This window comes from Coturnix japonica, chromosome 5, assembly GCF_001577835.2.
Source record: "Coturnix japonica isolate 7356 chromosome 5, Coturnix japonica 2.1, whole genome shotgun sequence".
Taxonomy (NCBI): Eukaryota; Metazoa; Chordata; class Aves; order Galliformes; family Phasianidae; genus Coturnix; species Coturnix japonica.
In genome coordinates this window covers 11821009-11845237 of record NC_029520.1, presented here as the reverse complement: position 1 = coordinate 11845237, position 24229 = coordinate 11821009, and the positions used below count along the sequence as shown (strand labels likewise).

General features: G+C 37.5%; 1 protein-coding gene across 1 annotated transcript in view; it reads left to right on the top strand.

Annotated features, from left to right (window-relative positions):
- The window catches only part of FAR1 (fatty acyl-CoA reductase 1), a 71020-nt gene that overhangs the window by 6775 nt on the left and 40016 nt on the right, over positions 1 to 24229 (top strand). The window contains exon 2 of the mRNA XM_015863939.2: positions 13149 to 13289. The gene's annotated coding sequence lies outside the window, so the exon portion shown is untranslated. The remainder of the gene's footprint in view (positions 1 to 13148; positions 13290 to 24229) is intronic.

Genomic DNA, 24229 nt, shown 5'->3' with positions numbered 1-24229 from the left:
GCTTTGTGATGTTAAATGCAGGCGATGGGGTCAGTGAGCTACAAGTGCAAGATTAAAAAAATATTGAGAAGTTAACATATATGTAATAATTGTCAGAAATAACAATAGTAATTTTAGGTCAGGAACTGGAATTCTTTGCTAAAGAATGCATTGGAGAGCAGCTGAAACCCCAAAATGATAGACAAACATGTTTCTAATGAAGCTGACTGTATTGAAATGTTGTTAAAATACAGTGTCAGATCCCCATTGCCCTGTTATACCTACAACCATGAATACCTTTCTGTTGCTCTAATGTGCTGGATAAAATGAAGGCATTTGAAGAGGCTGTGATGTATATCAATACTGTATATATTTTGGAAAATCAATGTAGAACTCTGCATACATTCTAAGAAGAAAAATGTGTAAATAATACATTCCTGTATACACATAGACTATTTTTGGCTGCAATTTAGTTTCCCTGTGTTATTTGCCTTTTGTGGGTTCTAGAGTATTTTGCCAGAAAAAAAAAAAATATTTTTGCACACTTAAATCCACCATTTGGAAGCTATTGTTGCTTTTACAGTGAATTCTGTTTAGTTTATGCGTGTTGTGTTATTTCACAGAGTTGATATTGTAGAGCATTGAATTATGCAGATTGTTGTGGGAAAAGGGGAAGGATTTCTAAAAGTTCATAGTTCTTTCATTGAGAAGCAAAAAGTCCAATTAAATGAATGTAAGAAATCAGGATGGAACTGCCTTCTGGTATAATTCAGTTGTCAGTGTCCTTCTGTCTACACAAAAAACATAGAAAACATAGCACACAGAGCTTTATGGGAATGATAGGTTTACTTAGGAGATTTATGTCCATTTTAGCCACTAGCAATACGAACCTGAATGCTGTAGTGAGTAAAAATAATTAGCGGGCATGGCATGCCAGGAAATGATTTAGAAAAATCTCTACACAACTGGTAATGAAAAGCTCAATTTTGTTGACTGTCATAACCATAGGTAAAACCTTGAAAGCAGAGCCTCAAGGTAATGCTTTTGCACAGGCCTGAAATTGATTTGGAACCCCTAGCAGGTGACAGCAAAGCCTGAGCCGAAGGCCAAGGGCTAGGAAGTGTGGTGCTTGTATGGAGGAAAAAATGTTTCCGTAGAACTTGATAGCAAAAATGGGCAGTAAACCATTAGTGACAATTGGATAGTGTGAGCAAACATGAGTTGCTGATGTTATTCTTGCAGTTGCATCCCTTACAATGAACATGCAAGTCTGGGAGAGTGCCCAGGCTGGAGCTTCCCATAAAACCAAGGCGGAGAAAACACCACAGTATGATATTACAGAAGATGTTTAATGCACTCCAGGCAACTTTGAGTTTGTTAGTGCAGATGCTTTTTAATGAGATGTGATTTTAGCTGGTTGGTTTGCTGCATACCTAGTCTACATAGCAGCTCTTAAATGGGATTTCTTATTCAATATCGTTTCTATTCGAAAATACTCAAACCCTGAGTATCTAAAATCTCAAGTGAAGGTCACTAAACTTGGTATTTTGTGGGCATTCACATGTGAGAAAATATGGAAGACAAATTAAAATTGTGCTTTTTGCCTAAAATTAGAGATGATACAAAAATAATAAAGGTAGTACACATTCAAAATATAAACCACAATATTTGGAAGTTAATTGAGCCTGTGATGGATATTACAGTATCTTTGTTCCAATTCAAAACTGCTTTATCTGTTTATGCAGGAGAAATAACTTATTTGATAATTACTCTTCCTGATGTCCAGAAATGATGTTATTTGAAAACTCTTATCCCATGTCATCTGTATTCACTAAATACAGCACTTTATGTGTAGGAATGACAGATAATAGACCAAATGAATGTAATTCTATAAAGTACTGTAATTGTAGACATTTTTCTTTGGAAAGTGTATCCACCCCATAAAGCTCAGCTGAAGTTGTTTCAGAAAGATGAAGATTTATGTTCAGATTTAGCTTTTCCTCTTCCATTTGTTAGGAAAAACAGATCACTTTTTGTGCACTGGAAGTGCACAACCAGAGCTAATGCCTCTGAAATGTTCTTCAGTAAGGGATTTAAGACCACATTTGTAGGCATTGGGGGGGGGGGGGGGGGGGGGGGGGGGAAGAGGTATGTAAACTCTGAAGGAACAATGCAAAAATGTCTCTGCAATCAAAAGTATTTAATCATCCTGTGGAAGTGTGTATATGAATAGGGGATGCGTAAAAAAATGTTCTTTAGGAAATTTCTGCTAGTGAGGGTTACTTTACTAGTGCATACAGATGGGGACTGGCCTACAGGAGGCAGAGAGGAGGAAAGTCACAGTGTATTGTGAGCTTCCATTCTGAAAAGCATCAGTCAGTGCTTAAAACTGTAGGAATGAACAGATTGGTTTAGGAACTCTAAGCTATTAGATGTTTCAAGTATCTGCCAGGCAAGGTCAATCAATTTAGAAATTGACTGCAAACAGAGTGTAGGCTACATGATCAATGCGGCAATTTCATTTTACTTGAATGAGGTGAGAGAAGTAATTAATGACACTTAGGCTGAAATACAGCAAAGCCTGGAAAATTCTACTTGTGATTTCTTCATGTATGCCTGCAAATTGTCTCAACTTAATATTGAATTTAATTTTCTCGTTAATTGTTACTTAAAACCATAGGATGTTATACATGAAATGAGACAGTATAGTGATATATTCTAGAATTTATTAATGTCTGACATCAGGTGTTACAGATATAAACAAGGGCGCTGAAGAAGAGAGGTTAAAAAAAACTGTAGACGCTGTATGGTGGGGAAGAGCTGACCAAAGACTTTTCCTTTGGCAAGACTTTATCTTAATCACTGCAAGAGCTACCTCTCCCTGACCTTCCCTTATAGATTGCACAGATACTTAAATCAACTCAGCAGCACAGATTTTTTTCTCATGCATTGTTTGCTGGAGGCATGCCACTTTACTTTGATTTGATACCACTGAATGTAATCAAACCCTGGGGTTGAAAACAAGTGGAAAGCAGACAGATTTTTACAGCTAGATTGGCGAATAAATGCCCTTATTCCAAAAAATCCTGATTTCTGTGCAGTCAGTCTACTTTGTGTAGTCTGTTTGTTTTGTTAGGAAAAAATTATTATATTGCATCTTGAAAGTAAACACATCCTAAGGTACTTAACTCCAGTGTGACTGGGAGACAGTCCTCTCTAGGTTTATACTTTATGTGACTTAGTATTTTCACAAACTGTTTGTCTTATCTGCTGTCGTACAGAATTGTCTCTGAGATTTAAAGTGCAACAGCTGAGGTTGATTTAGTTCCATGCTATTTACAAAACCAGGGTTTTGCTGCTTTGTTTGTTCCAGTGGGCATTTCCAGATAAAACATGTTAGTATTAGTAGATTATCAAGCAAGAGAACACGGTAATTGGTGTGACATTGGATGACTGGTGAGGCAACCCTTCTAAATGTGTCTGAGGAATGTTTTGCTTTGACACAATGAAGATCCAAAGTGACAGTAAGTGAACTGCTTAGAACTTGATTTGATTGACAAGATTTGTGGCCTTTCAAATACCTCAGCATCATGTTTGGTAATTTATGTAAGCAATGTTGGGTATTTTCAGGCACTTTTGGGGTTCCTCCATCTAGATTGAGATTTAACCACATGCCAATTTCCAATTAGATGAAAAAAAAAAAATTAGAAAATGTAACTCATGAATAAGACCAGCAGACTTGAGTGAAAATCAGAAGATGGTTTATCACATTCATACAATGTGGTTTTTTTGCAGCAACTGATAAATGCTAATTTGGAAATAATGTTAATTCAGTTACATAGTGTTCTTCATCTGAGAGTCATAATGTTCCTGGTTCTCCCTGATTTCCTATAAGGGAAGTTAAAAAGTAGATGATAATTGTTTCTGTTTTACAGACATTTAGGCAGACACAGGTCAAATGCAGATATCTCCTGGGGGGGAAAGAACATTAGGAAGAAAACAGAAGCTGGTAAAGTCTAGTCCCAGCCAACTGACTTTAAGTATATTTCCTATACATAGGGTGATAATCTAGACCTTGTGATCCAGCTTTTGTTAGAGGTTTTAGTGATTAAGTGAAACAAATGCAATGTCTGAATGGATGCTGTTTTTTGCTCTCAATGTAACTTATCCAGGTTATGTAACAGATAACCAGTTTATTGCAGAACTTCTCTATTGACCTATCATGGACATGTCAGGCCTTGATGACATAATCATGAATGCATGAATGTTTGCTCTTTGCATGCCACCCTATACTACGGCTGCATAGAATTTCATATAGCATTACATGGCTGTTTTGAAGCCTAAACAGAGAGCTTTGCTTACCTCATCTCTCTCTCATGTGAAGAATCTGGAGCTTGATGAAGCAGCCCAGAACAGCAAGGAGGAATGCTGAAATGGTTGTTAGGGAAAGTCATGGAGATGATGTGCATATTATCTACAGAGATGTGTTCTAGTGGTCAGTAACACAAGTACACTCATAACTCAAACAGTAATAAAAGCCGTGTTTAGTTTCAACACATACATGTTGACATATCTAAGGAACTGTTAAGTAGATGAAATATAAGTATTTATGTAATTGTATATGCGAGTTTAGATATTCAGATTTAAATGTTCTGGTAAGTTAATTTATAGTCAGTAATTACTTAGTGGAAATTAGCTCTGACAGTGAAATGTCATGTTGATATTTTGCTGAGTACATTGCTTTAATGAACTGTACTTCATGACCTTTTTCAGTAGGTAAGAAGCTGTTACAGAACTCAAAACTGTTTTTTAATCATCAGATAATCATCAGATTTTTGGAATCAATACTAAAGTGAATTGTGTTATACTTATATGCAGACACATATATTCACATATAGGCCAGAATACTTATTGGCCTATTACTAAGCTGTAAATACTTGATGCAACCTGGTAACAACATGAACTGTAGCATAGCTCTGATGAGATCTCATGTTCTTTTTGGTTATTTTGGAAACTGGCATGGATTCCCTGACAAGCCACAGGAGGAGATCAGTTTTGAAGGCATAAGTAAACCCTGAAAATTTGGGGGAGATATGTCTAGTATTGTGAACAGGAATGAATCTAGAATTCCCCACCACTCCTTTTCCAGGCTTAAGGACCTCACTGGAGGTTAAGATGTGGTACTTATCACTTGAGGCACACATCTGCCTGCTCAGGCACATGTGCACATTTTATGAGTCATAGTTTTTTTTTTTAGGAAGATCACAGAATTTTCAAGGTTGGAAAATACCTAGAAGATCATCTAGTCCAACCATTGCCAATACTTCCCAGCTAAATCATGATGCCTTGATTTTAAAGCCTTTGAGTAATTAAATATTAGTACCCACTGGATTCTAAAGGTGGGAGCCTGGAAACTGCAGATACCCCCCAAGAAAGAGATTTGACCTACCAAGGCTTGCAACAGCTAATGTGCTAACTTTTCATAACTTAGCCTTGAGGACTTAGGATGATGCAGGATGGAACAATGATGATCTGAATTCTTTTTTCTGCAGGTAGCCACATATTTTCAAGACATTTCACGTTTGTATTCCCATATTTGTTTGCAGTCATTGCAGATGGTCAGATAATACCCAAGTAAGCGATCTGCAGCTTGATGAAATCTCATGAGAATTATGTGTTCAGTTTACAAATAAAGAATAATATTTCAGACCTCTCCTTCAGTCTTCTGAATGTCCTGGAAAAATCCAGGTCAATATGAGCTGAAAAACATGAAAAATAGAGAAGTGGAAATAATCCAGAGTTTATCTGGGTTACAAAAGGAAATACTGTGTTGGGTGCTTGCAAACACGCAAAAAGATGCAGACCCTCTAATAATGGTGTTACAAAGGACAAACTTTTGCTGTATTGTTTATGAAATCTGTTACTATTTGAGTTAGTAATTATGGCCCAGAAATCACATCCTTCAAATGAAAATGTATGGATGAGCCTTATTAAAGATTAGCTCACTTTGTAGCAGTCATATGTTTTTACATGAAGTTTCTTCAAATACTCCTTGAATATGTTCATACTTATAGTCTTTATATATACTATACTATGAAGGAATCATATTTTCTTTAATCTTTCCTTTCCTTTATACTTTCCTTTTCTTTAATCTTTCCTTTTCACTATATTATTAGCTTGATATTAACAGTTGTCAGTGTCAGTTTCTTGAACTGTTTTTTTTACTGAAATTTATACATTTTAAATAGCATTTATTTGCATTCTATGTGTATTTTAAGTCCTTCCATATTGACCAGTAATTTTTGGAACATTTTTTCTTCAACCATCCTTAAATATCAGACTAACATAAAATTCTTAGAGTAATTCTCATAATGTTGTTTATAAAGAAGATGAGTCCATTATATGCATTGAGCATCACTTTCTTTTCTGCTTTTTACTTCATTCTTTACTATGATTGGATTTGGCAGTTAGTCTAAGATAGAATACCACTTGCTTTAAGATTCAGAGTCTTGGTGCTTAATGGTTATTTGCTGTTGTTTATATGTTACTCTATGTGAGATACAAAAGAAGATAAAATTGTTTGTTAGCTCTACAGATCATCACCCTAGGCTATCATCTTCAATGGAGAAGGATGTTATTGCTAACTGTGGAGGTTGTTCCAATGAATTGGATTACACTGGTTCATTATGTCCTTTGGATCTTCCGTGCTGATGTGCAAGGAATGCATGTATACTTCTTCTCTATTGCCAAACTGTACAGATTATCTTGATTTTCTTGTTTAACCATTTACCTCTCTGCTTACACTTATCTGAAATATATTCCCAAACTGCTTCTCTCCCTGCACCTGAAATTCAGGCTCCCTGTTTCAGTTTTCTAGGCTTTCAGTAAAAGGCCAAGATCTGCACTTCTGTGTATTACGCTATCATTTTTATTATGCATTTTTAACTAAGTTACTAATCAAAATTTTATTAGTTTTTCAATGTTTAGACAATACAGACTGAGTCACAAAGGACTTAATCCTATATTTCTGTTGTCATTTTCCCATACATTCAGTTTTATTTTGTGTTATTCCTATCTCTTGGCATAGTCAAGTGGGGGTGAGGATTAGCTAGTTCTATCCATGGGTTATCATCACTTGCTATACTAAAATGGCCATCCTCATCCTTATGGATTCCCGACCTTGAAGTGATGTTTTCTGTGGTAACCACCCATATGTTAACAACAGGCTTTAGCTAGGTAGTTTTACTCCTCTTGACTCCTCCTCCTTTTTCCTGCCCATTACCAAATTCTATTTTCTTGACTGTTTTTCAGTATTTATGAACAGAAAGAAAAATAAAGTTGTTTTTTTGTTGTTTTTCTTTTTTAAAAAAAGCCAAAACCGTAACCTACACTACTGCAAATATTAAGGAGACATCCTAAGCTATCATCCCTAGCATCCTTTGTGGAATCTAAGAGGAAGAATTTAGGCTATGTCTGCATTACTGTTCTCAAGGTTAGTGCCCCTTCTCCTCCTGCGTGCACTGAGAGACTTCTTTAAAAGGAGTCTCTGGGTATCTCTAATGCAAATGACCTGAAAAGCAGTGCAAAGGTGCAGTCAGAAAGAAGCTAACTCGATGTAGGGCATATTAATGCACTGGGACCATAGTAGCATCTTGGATCCAAAATTCTCTCTGTATCCTGGAGCCCAATAAATATATGTGCGAATATTAAGTTTCTAAGGTGCGCATAAGAGGTGGCTTGAGCAACTGTTTTCATTGCATGCTCGCATCTGTGCTGTAACTATAGGAACCAACTCTATAAATAGCCCAACCCAGTTACCTTTTTCAGAACTTCAGGGAAAGCGAGTCCTCAGAATAGATAAATTACGTAACTCAGTTTTCTAAACATAATTGTTCCCTCTGCAAGCTGCTTTTTCTGTGTGCCACTGTCAAATTTGTGCATCACACCAGCTTACATTCAGTTCTCGCTGGGGGTAGTTGTTCAGCTGACATAATTTGAGAGAGCAGTACTAATTCTTGGCATCTGTGGATTAGGATTTTTGATGCAGATGTTTATTAAAGCACATTTAAAAGGAAGAGCAGATCTGTAATGCAGATTTTAAAGTTAGGGCTAAAAAAGGCCTACTTTTGTATACACGGGCTGGATGCATCTGGCTGGGCTATGTGGGTTTGGGGGGGATATTCCATCTGAATCATGTACATTTTTCAAGAATGTCTTTGGACTTAATTTTATAATAGAACCTAGATAAATATTTCTTTCTCAGAAAAACAGTATTATTTAGGAAGTACGTTAGGGTATATCTCCTTCTGGTGTTCTAAAAAGTGGAACTGTGTACTGGTCTGGTCATTTAGTGTATTGCAAGTGGAAATGTCATCCTTGGATCAAATCCTAACTATCCAAAATTCAAAGGGTTTTCTATAATGAACTTGTATCAAGAAAAGATTTGCAAGCAGAATACCGCAGCAGTCTATAATGTGTGCAATTTTATGTACAATTACCACCTCAAGCTGAGCAGTAATGCACTCCATTGCTACAGTGGCCTACTGCCTAATAATGTAAAGAGAGGATACTGCATTGGAATGAGTAGATCTGAAGACGTGCTCAAATATGACCTCATCTCATCAAGGATATACTTAGAGGAGTAGTGTCCTTCCAGAAGGGAGTGCTCTACTGGCAGGGAATGCTGTATTCATCATAGAGGTATTACCCAAAATCTGCAAGGCGTTTTTGTTATATTTCTTGGTTATTATTAGGTTTTCAATCTATTTATGTTCTCTCCAGACATCCTTATTCTCCATCAACTGTCACGACTATCCATCTCTGTTGTGGGTCTCTCCTGGGTTTTTATTCCTAATTTATTATCAGTCATATGGCATGTTACCTTGCATATTTCTGAAAGAATAGGAATACGTACTGTTCTGCTTAATTTATCGCTCTATTCTCTTGAAGCATAAAATGCAAGTTTTTCACAAAAATACAAATACTGAGTGGAATGGTTGTAATTTTTGGGATTTCTGGGAAGCCTCCTGTTGACAGCTGTTACTGCTGCTGCCAATCCCACCTCTATGTCATAAAATACTTTTCTGTATTATCTCACTGCACAACTATGTTAAGTACTTTGTTGCAGGCATTTACTTGTTCACTAGTCCTTCTGAGACAGTGAAACACAGGTGTCCCTCAGCCTGCATGGCTGCATTCTATCACATCAGTATTTTGCATTGCCTAAGGAATACCTTTTCCATTTTTGAGCACAGACCAAAAATCAATATAAAGGGCTTTTCAAATTTCTTAATGTTCTGAATTCTGTCCATGTAGCATTCTTGGAAAAGGTTTTTGACTAGTTCTGTTTTGGTGTCGTTCCTGGGTCTTGCAGTCCAACCACCTGCCCAAAGCGTTGTCAACAGTGAGTTCAGACCAGGTTGCTCAGGGTTTATCCAGTTATGTCTCAATCTACATTCACTAAGATTACAGACACTCTCTTGGTAGCCCACTTCTGAGTTGAATTACCATTAACAAACATTTTTTTCCTTATACCTAGTCAGAATTTCACCTTTTATTTAATTAATGACCATTATTTCTCATTCTCTCATAGTTCAGAGAAACTGAACTGTGGTAGAAAGCCTGGCTTTCTCCTTTTGGTATCTTTATCTTAGGTACAAAGAGGCCGTTATTAGGCCCTTCTAGAGCTTTTCCAAGCTGAACAAGCTCAGTTCCCTCAGCTTCTCATTGAAGGGTAACTACTTTAAGCCAATGAACCACATTGTGGTCCTCCATTGGATTTAATCAACTTGAACATCATTCTTGTACTCTGGGCTCAAAAACTGGACACAGTATCCCTGGTGCACTCTAGTTAGCATTTGTTGAGTAACAGGATAATCACTTCTCTGTCTGCTGCCTAAGCTGCTGTTGATATCATAGGGTATTCAGTTAGGCTATGGATGCAATGAAAGCTAATGCTGAATCATTTAGCTCACTGGCTATTTGGACCCTGAGTTTTTTTCAGCAGTATTGCTCTCTAAACAGTCAGTGCAGGGGCTTGATCAATCTCAAGCGCAGGACTTCGTGTTTATCGTTGCTGAATTTTGTGCAGTTCCTGTGCACTCACTCTCCTAATTTTAGGTTCTCCTTATTGGCAAGGCTGCCTTTGAGTTATTGGCTGAACTCCCCAGGTTGGTGTCACTGATACGCTTGCAGAACTGCACATTTTGTGTGATCTTTTAGATCACTTGTGAAGTTATGAAACAAGGCAGAGCTGTAAGCAGACCTCTGAGAAATTTCACTTGTAATTGACCTCCTGTTGACCGTTATCCACAGGTCTTTGAGCCTCTGTTCTCCTTCAGGATTATCTAAAGTTAACAAAGTAGTAGACAGAGAAGACAAAATGAACTTTGAATATGACCTGATTTAATAATTCCTGTATTCCTAAGAATATCACATGTCAAGAGCTGTCATCCTCTTGAGCATTAAATTCCCTTAGGGATTTTGTCCCCTCAATTTCTGTTTCCATCAAAGGAAAATAATCTAGGTAGTGTAAAAGCATTTATGTGAAAGAGTACCTGTGCGTCTGAATGTTTTTTAATCAATGTGTTTTACCTCATTTGGTATCTTTATTATGCCTTCCTTTGTCTGCAAGTTGGTTTTGACAAATTTCATAGAAAATTATTACCTCTTAAGGGGTGGGGGGGAGGGGTCAGCAAGAACTGGCGAAGCTTTCAAATTGAAAAGCTTTGAATAATTTGATGTATTTGCAGAATCTCAACAGCAAGTACTTCACTGTAATGAAAGCTATACCATTAGTCATGAATATTTGTAATCAAGGCTAGATCTGCTGAGATGGATGTATCACTAAGAACATTCTTTGCCAAGCCTGCATTTTCCTTGCTTCGTGTTATCATTACATCTCTACAGCCAATTGATTTCTTGGGATGTATCGCTTAGAACCATGAAAAAAACAAACCAGAGATACAAAACATGACGTGGGAGGAGGTGTCATTTGAACTTATCGTGCTGTCTAAATCGCACATCAAGTGGGAGCAGCACTGTGGTAACGTTTTGCTGGTTATCTGTTGTATGCTCACGGACTGTAACACATTTGATGCTCCTGTTTTCTGTTGTCAGGAGAGCTCTGACGACAATTTCAAGAGTTCAGTGGCTGTGGTCTCCTTCAATATAAAATAGGTGGACTGGATTTTCTTAAGTGGCCCTTGGAAATACATTGTCAGGGTTGTTTTATTATAATATTAATTGTACTGTTTCTCAAGCACTGAGCCTTGTGTAAGTTTCCTCAGAGAGCTCTGCTACCAACAACCACAGCGATTTACTTGCTGAGGAAATGAGGGGGAAAAAAAGGTACGCTCGGGGAAGACTTGCCGTCTTTGCATAGAGCTGCATCTATTGAAGCTGTCGGTGTGGGCACGGCACTGCGTTAAGTATTCTGTTAGCAAACCTGCCCTCTCGCGGAGAGAAGGAGAAAGCTGACTTAAAAAATAGCATGGCTGAATTATCAGCAAAAGTACTGTGAATGTGACTGGTCTTGCTGCTGAAACCGAAAGTATGTGATGCCTCACTAATAGAACTGCGAACCAAGTCTTTGATGTGTGAGAAGAAAAGAGGTAAACAAAACACCTCTAGAGGAAAGTATCTGAACAATTCACTAAGCAAACAGTACTGAGTATGACAGAACTCTCTCATGGCCGCTCCTGTATTAACAAAGAGTAATGGGGCCAAGTTAATACTGAAGTAGTTCTGATGAAGTTAGTATATTTCTAGCTATAAAAAGGTTGAATCTAGTCTGTGGTGTAGCTGATTTCTGTCATTTTAAAAGCTGAGAGATGAATTCTGACAAGTTCAGAAAGAATGCTTTGGGATGTTACCACCTTACCTGTCACTCCTTCTCCCAGCTAGATGTCTCTCTTACAATTACTGAGCTTCGTGAGTCAGGAATACAAACATTTGTAATCAGCTGCAGAGTAGAGCATTCACTCTGTGGACAGAATAAATCAACATAAGACAGGCCTATATCCCCAAACCTTGTAGATATTTGAGATAAAGAAGGTATAAATAACAAGTAGATGTAGTAATATTTATTCCCATAATTTATGCATCCAGTAGCAATTATGTGTTTCAAGATAGTAATACAATCTTCACCTCCAATGTCATGTAACTCCAAATATCATCTTCTTATGAGAACAGACAGCATCTATTAAGCTGTTCCTTATTCTTAATAATCTCATGGTTTCATGGAAATTAAGCCTTAGATATTTTAAAACATGAAATCAAGATTTTTTTTGAAAATGGGTTCCAGTGTGTCAGAATTGAGAACCATCAATCCATGCTAATGTTATTTCCTTGTTTAGTTCCTCTAGTGCTAAAGCAAGCAAGCAAACAGCCATGACCAAATATCCCAATAATTCCTTATCTTACTTCTGTATCTTTTATGTTGTTTTCCTTGGGAAGACCTACATATATCCTCCAGGGTATATCATCTGCTCCTTAGAACATGTTTTGTTTCAGTTTCTCATATCACTAGACCTGTAATTATACTTCAAGAATGTTTAAAATGCAATCCCAGAAAATTCTTCCCTCTCCTCCGGCTTTCAAAACTAACTTTGTCCTCTGTTAGACTTGGAAGGAGAGGCCTCAGCTCCATTTTGTGACACATTGACAAGTTAGTTCTGTGCCTCTGACAGTTCAGGTACTGTGTCAAAGAAGGGGAAGGGCATTGCAAACCAGTCCTGTAAAACTAATTTTTAGTGCCTCCACCATCTTTCAAGGTGAAATTATCTAAAAAAATCACTTCTCTGTGGAAAGGGTGTTCAGATAAGTGCTCTCTGTTTTTAGAGGGTTCGTGTAATTTAACAGGAAGCTAAATCCAATGGATCTGTACTAAACATATGCTATGTTTGATGCAGTGCAGGTGCTGTTTGTAGGCTGCATGAATTCCGAATGTAAACCTAAAAGAAAAGATATTTCGTGTCCACTCAGATTTTATTCCCCTTAGTAAGAAGCACTAAAAGTACGAAGTATAAAGAGTACTATAATAGTGGAATTAAGAAATTTATTATCCTGGGAAACCGTGTGACAAAAAATGAGTGACACCCCCGATAAGAAAGTGGCTTGTTACTGATAAATTTTTTTTTCACTGAATGTTCATTAAAATGTTCTTTCAGCTCCTGTTTAAACTCTGCAACTGGCGAACCAGCTGAAGGAAGTAACTGAGATTTGTCATCCCTCTGCCTGTGTGTACTGTGCATGACCAAGAAAAGGGAACACGCCTATCTCCAGGAAGAAGTTGAGCAAGATCTGACAAGGTTGGTAAAGTCAAGTGGGGGGGGGGTGGGAAAGAGGGAGGAGGAGAAAAAAACTCCTTCACTTGAGAACAAAAAAGCTTTTTGTTATTACTTTAGCCATTGTGAGGAAACAAAAAAGCGTAATTACAGCTTTTAGAAGGTTCTTTTCTGGTCACTTTTAAATGTTTCTTACAGCAATTCACCCTTAATTAAAGTAGTAAAAAAAAAGGATGGACAAATGTAGAAGGAAATGGAGCTGCAGGAAGAACAAGTAGTGGACTGTTGAAAGGGCTCTTGAGCAGAGAACTGGAACAAAGAATCCTAGTCATTGAGAACTGCTGTAATATCACTGGGACTTGGCAGATTTTATAAAGTAGACTATTGCCATAAAATCTTTATCTAGGGCATGTTTGCAGAGCTAGGTGAGGATTCAGATGCAATTGTGCATGAGTGCACTCAGGCTACTTATAATCCAGCTACTTAATGTAACAAGCATAATGAAGGCCTTATGGCACAATTTTTGCTGTAACATAGTGGCCCCAGAACAACCTCTCTGAAGATGTTCTTACCAATGCTAGTGTGGGTTGAGCTGTCTGTAATACAGCTGGTGTGGATAAACCTACCAGAATAAAATAACACTTTCAGTGGGCAGGATAGGCATAGATGAATTTGTTAATTGCAAACACTTGTGCAAGAATTTAGTTAGTTTGTTTGTTTTTTTAAATTTGGTAATTTGGGTATGTTTTTAAATGTATATTGTATGTAACTCTGAAAGAACATAGAATAGGATTTTGGAAGGAAGAAGTTATTACTTCAGGAGCTGGTATAGTTACACTAACACTAAATTTTAACTAACAACTGTTTCATGTGGATCATTCCAAGTGTTTTAATGATATTTGAGTGTTAAGCACATCTTCCAAGACAAGAACACCTTTGTGAAAACAGAGTCTAGCAGATCTAGAATACAGAACTGAATTCAAATGTGATTTTTTTTTTTTTGCACAACAAAGTAGTTATACTCCATGATACCACACAGTCCATTCTAAGGGGATGAGTCCATGACAGCAGTGCATTCTTTGGAATTATTTCTGTACCTTGTGGATGCATCTGAGAATTGTGAAGACAGCAGGCTCAGTGTCTTATCATGAAAAACAGAAGCACGTGTACATAATTTTCCACACTCTTTTACATATTGTATCATTTTGTGTTTCTTTCTTAGGAAGATTACCTAAGATGTCTCACAGTGACAAATCAAAATCCTCTTTGGAGTCATAAATATATCCAGTCTTCCTAAATACTAAGTTTATGACAGAGGATGCTTGCATTATTTCCAATTAATTTCAGTTTAATTGCAAGGTGCTCTACAATTTCAGTGGGATTACAACTGACTTGCTTATGCAAGAGAGCTATCAAGCCAACAAATACCTAGCAACTCCCATCATCCCCTATTAGATCTTAACCAAAAAAACAAACAAAGCAAACAAACAAACAGAAAAACAAACAGCCCCACAAATGGTTATGATGGAAGCAAATAGATTTATATTAAATGTGAAGTAACACCTAAATGCACTTAGGTTGATGCTAATGGCGTACTTCAATGTGGACTGGTGCTTAATGAAATCTTGGGTGTTAACAGCTGTCTTGGACAAGGGCATACAAGTACCATATGTTTTCAGCATACATAATTACTGTAATCATGCTTCCAGAAAACAAGAAGAAAGGTTGGATCATTCATGAGCCATGGCTGTCATTTAGTGATTACTCGTTTTTGACAGTGTATTTTTCTGATCCTACTCTCTGCTAAAGTTGGAGATTTCACAGCAGTTTATTCACTTTCAATAACCAGTACAGGAGAAAAATTTCTTAATCTACAGAAATCTGAAATTACTTTTTCAAAGAATTCTTGAACTCAATTCAAAAGCAGTTTGTCAATTCATTGTTGTGTGATCTTAGAGTAGTGCAGGGCATACGACTTGCCTCTAGATGGTGCTCTCACATTGACATTTAAGAGCATTCTTATTGCAGTTTTCATTATTCTCTCAAAATGAGCATTAATCCTCTCAAATGAGCAAGAAAATAACTTGGTGGAATGCATATCACTGTACCATACGTTCATTACAGTTAACTGATATTCCCAAGATTGTATTAGGAAATTAATTTTAATCCTGGGAAAAAGTATTGCTAAAACTGTATAATATTCTAATACGAAGGTGGAAATTGTATGAACCATTAAACTGCATAATAAGCATTATTTAAACAGTATCTTCATAGTTAAGTAATATTAGATCCAGTGAGGTAATAAGCCAACATTACAAACTGAAGAACGAGACAAAAGTACTAATTCTTTTCCTCAAAACCTTGAAAATTGTGCTGCAACTTTGTGTGAAAGGCCTTCCACTTCAGAAGCCCTTTTTCTCATGGGGAAGTAGAAGAACCAGATATCATCACAGAAATACCAGGCATCCCATTCTTGCTGTCATGCTGGAATTGTGTTTTCATGGTTTCCACCACTACTGGCTATGCAAATATGGTCTGTGAGTATTGCGAACTAGTGTGGGACCTAGGCGTCATACTTCAGGCATTTTATAGTGAAGCCAGTACTTTTTTCCAGTGAATTCCAGTGCTGATTGCGTGGTTTGTGTGGGTCTGTATCAGCATATTTCTGCTCAGCATTTTCCTTCACACTGCTACAAATATTGCAGCAGAAGATAGAACTGATTCATGATTCAGCATTTTCAGACAATGTACATTGTCTCTGTGCAGGAAGCAAGTTTTTATATTATTTGTAAATGCTGTACATTCTTTTGTGTGTGTGTGTGTTCATTTTCAACCAGCATCTCCTTTTACTCTCATATTTTCCTTCCCAGATGTCTCTAAATGAGGTAGTGTTCACCAGTAAGAGACTCTCTTGGTTGTGATGTTCTTTTCCTGTTTCTTCTGCCATGGGCAGCTGTGACACACAGGAATATTTTAGTTAAAAAGAAAGTAAAGGAAGATTCCAGAGACAAGGGCTGTTTTTCTGATAAATCTGAAATTTTACTCTTAGGAAGTGAGTAATTTTATCTAGTTTTTGTAATAACATTCATCCTAAATTCTGTTTTTCTGTCCTTTCTCCTGTATTATGACAACTATATAGGATCCCTCTTTTCCCTTTCCAGTTGCACACTTATTGTAAAACTTATTGCAACATACCATTCTTTATCCCTTTTCTTCCTTTGTTTGAGGTGAAGTCTCTGCTCATACACGCTCTTCCAGTTCAAGGTAAAGTAGTTTACCCAGTTGTTCATGATGAAGATCAAGACGTCAAATTCTTTTTTGGCAGAGTCAATATTTCCACATATTCGTGCTAAGCCCTGTTAGAAAAGAAAAGAAAGCTGAAACTTAAAGATTGCAACATGAGAAATTATAGAAAATTCTGCAGGAAGTATTGTTTCATGACCGGAATGACCTCAACAGCTTCTTTCTTTAGCTGTTTTTCTTTAGTGTGACGCTGCTTCTGAATAAGAGCACACAGAGACAACATTCAAGAATATGTGCTTACTGTGGTTCCAATACTGGATTTTTTCCTGCAAAATCTAGTATTAGGAGTAATCTTGGCTCTCTAGGACCTACCATTAACCACTTTAAAACAGATTTTCCTTGCTCTACGTTTTTCTGCCTGCAATAACTTAAAGCACTAAATCATGTATACGTACCAAAATAGGAAAGCATTTCCAGTAAAGTCCCAAACAAAGTTAGTGCTGCATTAAAAAGTGCTTCTTATGAGTATATTCAACATCTCCTTACCTCAACACACACAAATCTTTTTCATCCAGACGCTGTTGTGCACAGAATTTGGTTGTCTATGCTTCTGTATTAATATTTGCTCCATTAGTGACTTTAATGTCAGAGGAGCTGTTACACTTATTGCCTTATTAAAAAAGAAAATGCACGTGGAAGGTACACATTTATTGTAGTGTTTCCACTTTCATAGTTTTATCTGTAGAATTACAGATTTAATTAACCAGGAAACGTTTTATAGAAGCCTTTGTCTAAAAAGATTATTTTTTACTAGTAACATCTTTAGCATTACACCAGTCTGTTGCAGCACTGTGTATGACAGTAATTTAATTGATTATCTTTCATAAATACTTTCCCCAGTTTTTCTCTACATGATTTACTTAGATGGCAAATACTGAAATGCTGATGCCATTTCTTCACCTGATGCTTCCCAGATTTGCTTCTAAACCACTTTTCAGAATAGTATCTCAGGGCATCTGGTAGTCTAGCTGTTCATGTGTATCAGACTGGAGTTTACCCAATTTTATGGCTTCTCTAATGTTTGTTTCTGTTTTATTTACCCCACTGTTTTCTCTCCTCATGTCTTCTCTGTCCTTCTATCCTGCAGTAGAGTCACACAGACTTCATGGCATGTAAGTTTTAACTGTCTATCATGGATTTCTAATATAGTATGTAGAATGTGTGTGAAGGGAATAGGTAGTAGGAGGCACAGCAGAGATGAGAGTGAGATAACACTAGGAAATATTCAGCTTCACATGCACCCTGCAACAAAATTATTAGTTTAGAGCCCATCTTAGAGCAGAATAGTTGTAATTTGTTTCTCTAGATGGGAAAGAAAGCACAAGTCTGAAGCTCATACATGCAAACCAAATGGACAGAGGCAAATTAATTGCTTAAAAGTTTAAACTACCATAAAGAAAGACACTTTGCATCTATTTAGCTGCTCACATAAGGCCATAATGCATTGATGGATAAATTTCATGATCAAGTTTATCCTGTATCATTTTGTCTTAATTTTATAAAACAAAATCATACAAAAATATGTGTATTAATGTAGGTGAATGCTTTGTGGTTGATGCTGATGATTGAAATTTCTTGCACTTAACTGTTGTTAAGTTAACAAGGTGATTTATTCAGTGTGAAAGGAGCTGAAACCTATAAACCCTGTTACAGGAACATATGTTATGACATGCAGAACCATTTTCTGAGTCATCTTTATGAATGGAAAGGCATTCCTTTCTTCTAAGAATGTGGTTCGTGATTTTCTTGAGAAAGATAATACTAGTGTTCAGAATATAGTATGAACAGATAGCCATTTAATTGCAATCTATTTTCTTTTTTGCACATAACATCATACATTGTTCCTAGTATTGAGTTTTGTCATTAATAATAACGCGCAATGTACAGTTTGCTCTGCTCATGGATATGATCTCTAGGCTTTTATGCAGGGAGCTACATCAGGTGTACAACTTTCTATCCATAATAAATTGTATTGATCAAAATGAATTATTAAAAAACCCTGACATTCCAGCTACTTCTCTGCTTTCTGGACTGAAAAAAAAAGTGCCCAACACTGTCACTTCTTACTAGAGGAAAGCAAAAGCTTTCAAAAAAACATCCCCCACCCTTTAGGGCAGGTAAACTAACAAACAAAAATGCCCATGTCTTTTGTGAGAGGACATGCAGCATCAATTTTGCACACACAGAACAGAACTAACTCAAATGTTGCGGCATCTCTGCAGAAGTGTTCATAGATTTAAAGTCATAATAGGTACGTAGCTCTAAAAACAAAGTCTCCTATGTATTTCCATTGAAACTACAACATATACGAAGAGACAGATAACATTGTTTGATGGAGCAAATTCTCAGCTACAAAACACTATTTCTCAACATAGTCACCACCCTCTTTGTAAGAGCCAGTTCATTGGCCCAAAGACAGAAATCAGAAGGTGCCAGATCTTGACTACATGGTGGGTGTGGTAGGACAGTCCAGTCAAGACATCTGTTTCCCTAAGTTCTTTTTTTCTTGATGCATAAAAGAAATATTCCATCCTCTTTATAAAGGTATCCACAATGAAATTGATCTATCACAGTGAAAGCAAAGTTTGCAAGGTGTGCAAACCAACACACTAACAAGGAACATTATTTCATAAGTATTATAAGTACTATTTAATGAGCAGGGGTGACGAGTGTGATTATATACACATAAAAACACAAACACATCTATGACTACAGATTTGTTCGTATTATCAAGTGTGTGGTACAGTAGGAATGGATCTGTAGAGTAAGACAGTTGATTCTGTTTGATTTCTGCCTGATTTCACTTTATATGTGTCTTGTGTGGGGGCTGCTCCAGAATAACTGGAGTGCAGTGGACTGGATACCCAGTTAGCTGTTGGGGCACCTGTTAGAAGGCCTCCTAGGGTAAATTTCTACTTTCAGGTTGCTTAATTTAACATGAGCAGCCATCTGAAGTGTTTTAACAACTATGAAATGTTTTCAAATCAAACGGTTATTATCTTGATAACTTTCAAAACGTAGCATTGTCTGTTGTCATATTCATTTCACACAGGCGAGCCATCGTTTTCAAAGTTAAAAAAAAACCCTATCAGATTAAATATGATCCACTTTTTAAATATGAGCTTTAGCTAATGGAAAGATCAATATAAATGCCTCTTTAGTGTGTTTTAAATTGTCACTGGGAGCAAATGAATATTTTATTGTTTGAAAGAGGAGCTCTTCAGCATTTAGTTGGAATGTATTAACTTTAAATTGTGACTCAGTACAAGTATTCCACTGTTTAGGCAATAGAAATAGCCCAACCAGGGAATAAAAAGGACAGATCCTGAATTTCAGAAGTGCTGTATTGCCTGTCAAAAGGAAACCACAATCAAGAATGGTCCAGAAGCTGCAAGTGAAGTGGATCTATAAGCAAGGAAGAATTCTGGATGAAGCTTCAAGGTACAGTAAATGTGCTTGAAGAACTAGAGGAGTGTAGTGTCTGCCATATTTGGCTTACAGTGCTTATTAAAAAGAAGTATGTGAGAAACTATGAAATTCCAACAGAAGATCACATCTTGTAAATGATGTGACATCCTGGAAAAAGGGAGTACAACAGCTCAGGAAAGGATGCTAATGTGCATGGCATGTTTCCTCTAGAAACTGGGATAAATGAAGGTATGTGGGTTGGTAGTCTTAACTTCACTAAGAACTGCAGTATACAGAGCTAGCTAGTAGTGTACTAATGCACTAACAAAAAGGGTTATCTCAGCTAGCTTAAGTAGAGCAGTCTTGTGAAATTAGGGTTCTGATGTAGAATGAATTCTTGCAAAACTGAAAATCCAAAAACATTTGTTGAAGAATTAGGACGTGGCCATGGGCATTAATTATGGGTAGGACTGGTCTGCCTGAAAGTTAAGGTAAAAACAACCTGCAGTTGCACCTTTGACTGGTAGGAAACAAAGAATGCTTATGAAGAAATACTGTAATGTCTGGGACAGAGGGCATAACTCTGAGCTGCCCCAAAAGAAGATTAACAAGAGAATGGGTGAAAACATATGTTGTGTATAAGATGTGAAAGCCAAACTAAAACTGAAATACAACTGTTTCTTAGCCTGAAACAGCTGAAGCCTTGTAATAAAATCCCTCTTTAGTGCTATGGTAGGGCTCAAAATAAGTTCTTTCCTACTAAGAAGACGATCCCATAGGTATAGGTAAGGAAAGAGAACCTTTTCAGCTTACATCTTTTCATAGCTTTTAGACACTTGAAAATTGGAAATATATTTTCATAAATATTCCAGTAAGCTTGAAAATAGTAAAAAAAATAAAAAAATAAAAAAAAATAGAAAGGAGCTTCTCTGTAGGAATAAAACAATTTCAAAGAAGTATGAAAGAAAAGCCATGGAGTCTGTTTCAGAATTCTAAATAGAAGTTGTACATGGCAGTGGACCTCAGAGTCCCTGTTCACAGACCTCATAGATGTGAATCTAAGGAACGCACTTGCCTCTTGCTAGTGGCCTCATTTCATTCCCCTGAAAACCCAGGCATGAGAGAAGAAAGAAGTGGTCACACCTTGATGTGGAATCAGGATAGAGCTAGAGCTCACATCTGTATTTGTGAGTCCAAACATGATCCCAGTCAATTAATCTAGACGTGTATAGAAAGACTGAGAATGAGCCAAACCTCCTGTATGCCCAGAAGGCAGCAAAAGTTTAGCGCTGTTTCTTAGTTGCAGTATGACTACGTAGTTGATGCCTGATTTTTTCCAGATTATGTCACATTAAAGAGAACATACAACTTTGCCCAGTACATAAGCTTTCTGGAATATAACCCTTAATTACCTTATGCAACTGCAATAAAAAGGAGCTAGACTAGTGTCCCTTAAACGTAGTCATACAATGTGTATCTATTCCAGATTACGGAGATATCAGATAACCCATCTGGCTGTGCTAACCCCAGAACTAGGCAGTATCACTGCACTCAAGCTAATTAGCTGGGAGATGAGAGACAGCTTTTTGTTGGCTGCTCTGTGATGTATAATATACTATAGCATTAGTAGTCTTATCAGCTTGCTTCTGGGGTATGTTTCTCTGTTAACTTGCTAGGAATCACAGAATGGCCAGGGTTGGAAGGGTCCTCAAGGATCATGAAGCTCCAGCCCTCCTTCTGCAGGCAGGGCCACTAACCTCCCCATTTAATATTGGACCAGGCTGCCCAGGGCCTCATCCAACTTAGCCCTGAACACTTCCAGGGATGGGGCATCCACGGTCTCTCTGGGCAGCTGTTCCAGCACCTCACCACTCTCCTAGTAAAGAACTTCCCCCTGACATTCAACCAAAATCTTCCCTCCTTCAACTTAAAACCATTTCCCCTTGTCTTGCTGTTATCTACCCTTGTAAAGAGTTGACTCCCTTCCTATTTGTAGGCTCCCGTTAGGTACTGAAAGGCTGCAATTAGGTCACCCCGCAGCCACCTTTTCTCTAGGCTGAACAAGCCCAGATTCCTGGCCTTTCCTTCTGTCTTTGTAGGGGAGGTGAATTTGCTTAGGCTTTTTTGTGCTCTGTATCCTGCGAGGCAGACAGCTATAGCTGATTGCGTAAGGCCTCAGGATGGAAAAAGGCCTCTTAAGAGTGTTAGAAGAGTACAGGCAGAGCATAAGATTGCCGGCACCATTAGCTGGTGGCAGAGCTCCATTTAATGACATTTCTGATAGGAAGAAATAGATACTGATCTGCCTGTAGCTAACAGCGTAGCTGACCACTAGTCTCCTAATTCATTGACAAGCATCAGATCCTGCTTAAAAACCCACTGGATCAGTGCTGTTGTGTTTTGAGAATTGTCTGCATCCTTCATCTTGTCCACAAGTGATGTAAAAGACTAGCAAAGGCATTTCATGCTATTACATTAAATTTAATCTGAAATCAGGAGCCTAAAATGTCTTTACCTGCCACTCCCATCATTTCTGCCTGGTATCACCAGAGCTGCATCCTTCTATCCTGACACAGTTTGGTTTACTTTTCAAGGTTGCTTTTTTTCTGAATTTTCTGCTTTCATAATACCAGGATTGAGGATTAATTTCAAGATCTCTTTAGTGTATTTTGCCCTAAATTACTGCTGAGTGCTCTTACCTGCACTGTAATTTAGGGTTTGGAAATTACAGAGCCCTGCAGTGCTGTGGTTGTACAAGATTCTTTGTTCATAGGCGTACAGCAGAGATTACCACCTACACACTAAAGGCAAAGAACAAAATGGAACACTCAAGCTCTGTGCTCATAGTGTGTCTACATTAATTCCAAAGCAACCACAGAGCCTTTCTCATGCATAGGTATTTATAGAAGCCATAGAGTTGAAATCAGTAGAAATTAGATTAATTGAAGCAGTGAAGTTTGCAGCCAGAGCAGTCAGATTCAATTTTGAATTTATTCAGACTTTGGAGATGGCTCTGCTTTCAGTTGGTTGGATGAGATGAAGCCCCTTCCGAGCAATTTTTTCCAAGCTTCTGATACCAAGGGACTCTAAGAAATTGTACCATCTTTTCTAATAAGGGGAGAGGGAGGTTGCTGCAGTTCAGGCAAAATTCGTGGGACCCAGTGCTACAGTTTTCCTTCCCATGATATGCCATGGAAGGTGAAGGTGTTAGCTAGTGGAACTAGTAAACCTAAAGGCAGCGAATATGATTTCAAGGAAATTGATGTTGTATAAAATTAACTCGCAGTATAAAACACTATTTTATGCAATAACGGTTTGGGCAAAATCCTGTCCTGCATTAAGCAAGAAAAAAAAAACACCTCACTCCATTTTCACCCCAAAAGTCAGATCCAGACTATTGTCTAAGATAGGAGATCCTGTCCCACTGTGGAATAAAAACAGCTATTAACATGTTGCACAGAAGAAAAATGCTCAGTTTGATTTCTTCTGCAGTTGAGCCTCAGAGTTTACCAAGACAGTCTGAATACTTTGCGAAGGCATTTGATTTTCAGATGTCTGACTGCTTCAGCTTTTAATTGTAAACCCAGGTTATCTAAGCAATGCATTCAAGTCTGATCCTGCTAGACAGTCCTGCCAAAAATAAAGAGCAATTTACAACTCAGAAGTCAGACAGTGGCTTCTCTCCATTAGAAAGTGGGATCTGTTTTTCTCAATAGGAGGATCCTCAATAGGAGGATGGATTTTCTAATACTTATCTTGTCTATCACCTACATCTCTCTTGTGAATAATTTGTTGTATGAAGTGGAGCATTGAGTAGGTGATCATTGAAGATTCACTCACAGGGGATGTTGCAGCCTGCTGACGAGGGCACTCCCACAGAACATGGAAACAAAAATTACACTGAGGATACTGATTAGGAGAGTGAGAACTGAAATCAGGTCAGGCAACTCTTTAGATTTCTCCAAGATGAGTTCCCAGCTCAGAATGCCAAGTCCTGCAGCGTTCATGCCAATTACATTCAGACTGATTATTCTTAGGATGGGGTTTCTCTATTTCTGCCTGAGCAGAAGTATATGTATTTAAAACAGCAACTCTGACACATTTAGGCTGCAGTAGACCACCTTTACGTTACAATGACAAACTGTACACTTATCCTGCTCTATTAAGCCAAAGATTTTTACTTATTTATGTGTTTAACCAGAAGGATACAGCTATGTTCTGCTAAGATCTACGTAGAAGATGAGCCCCTGCAG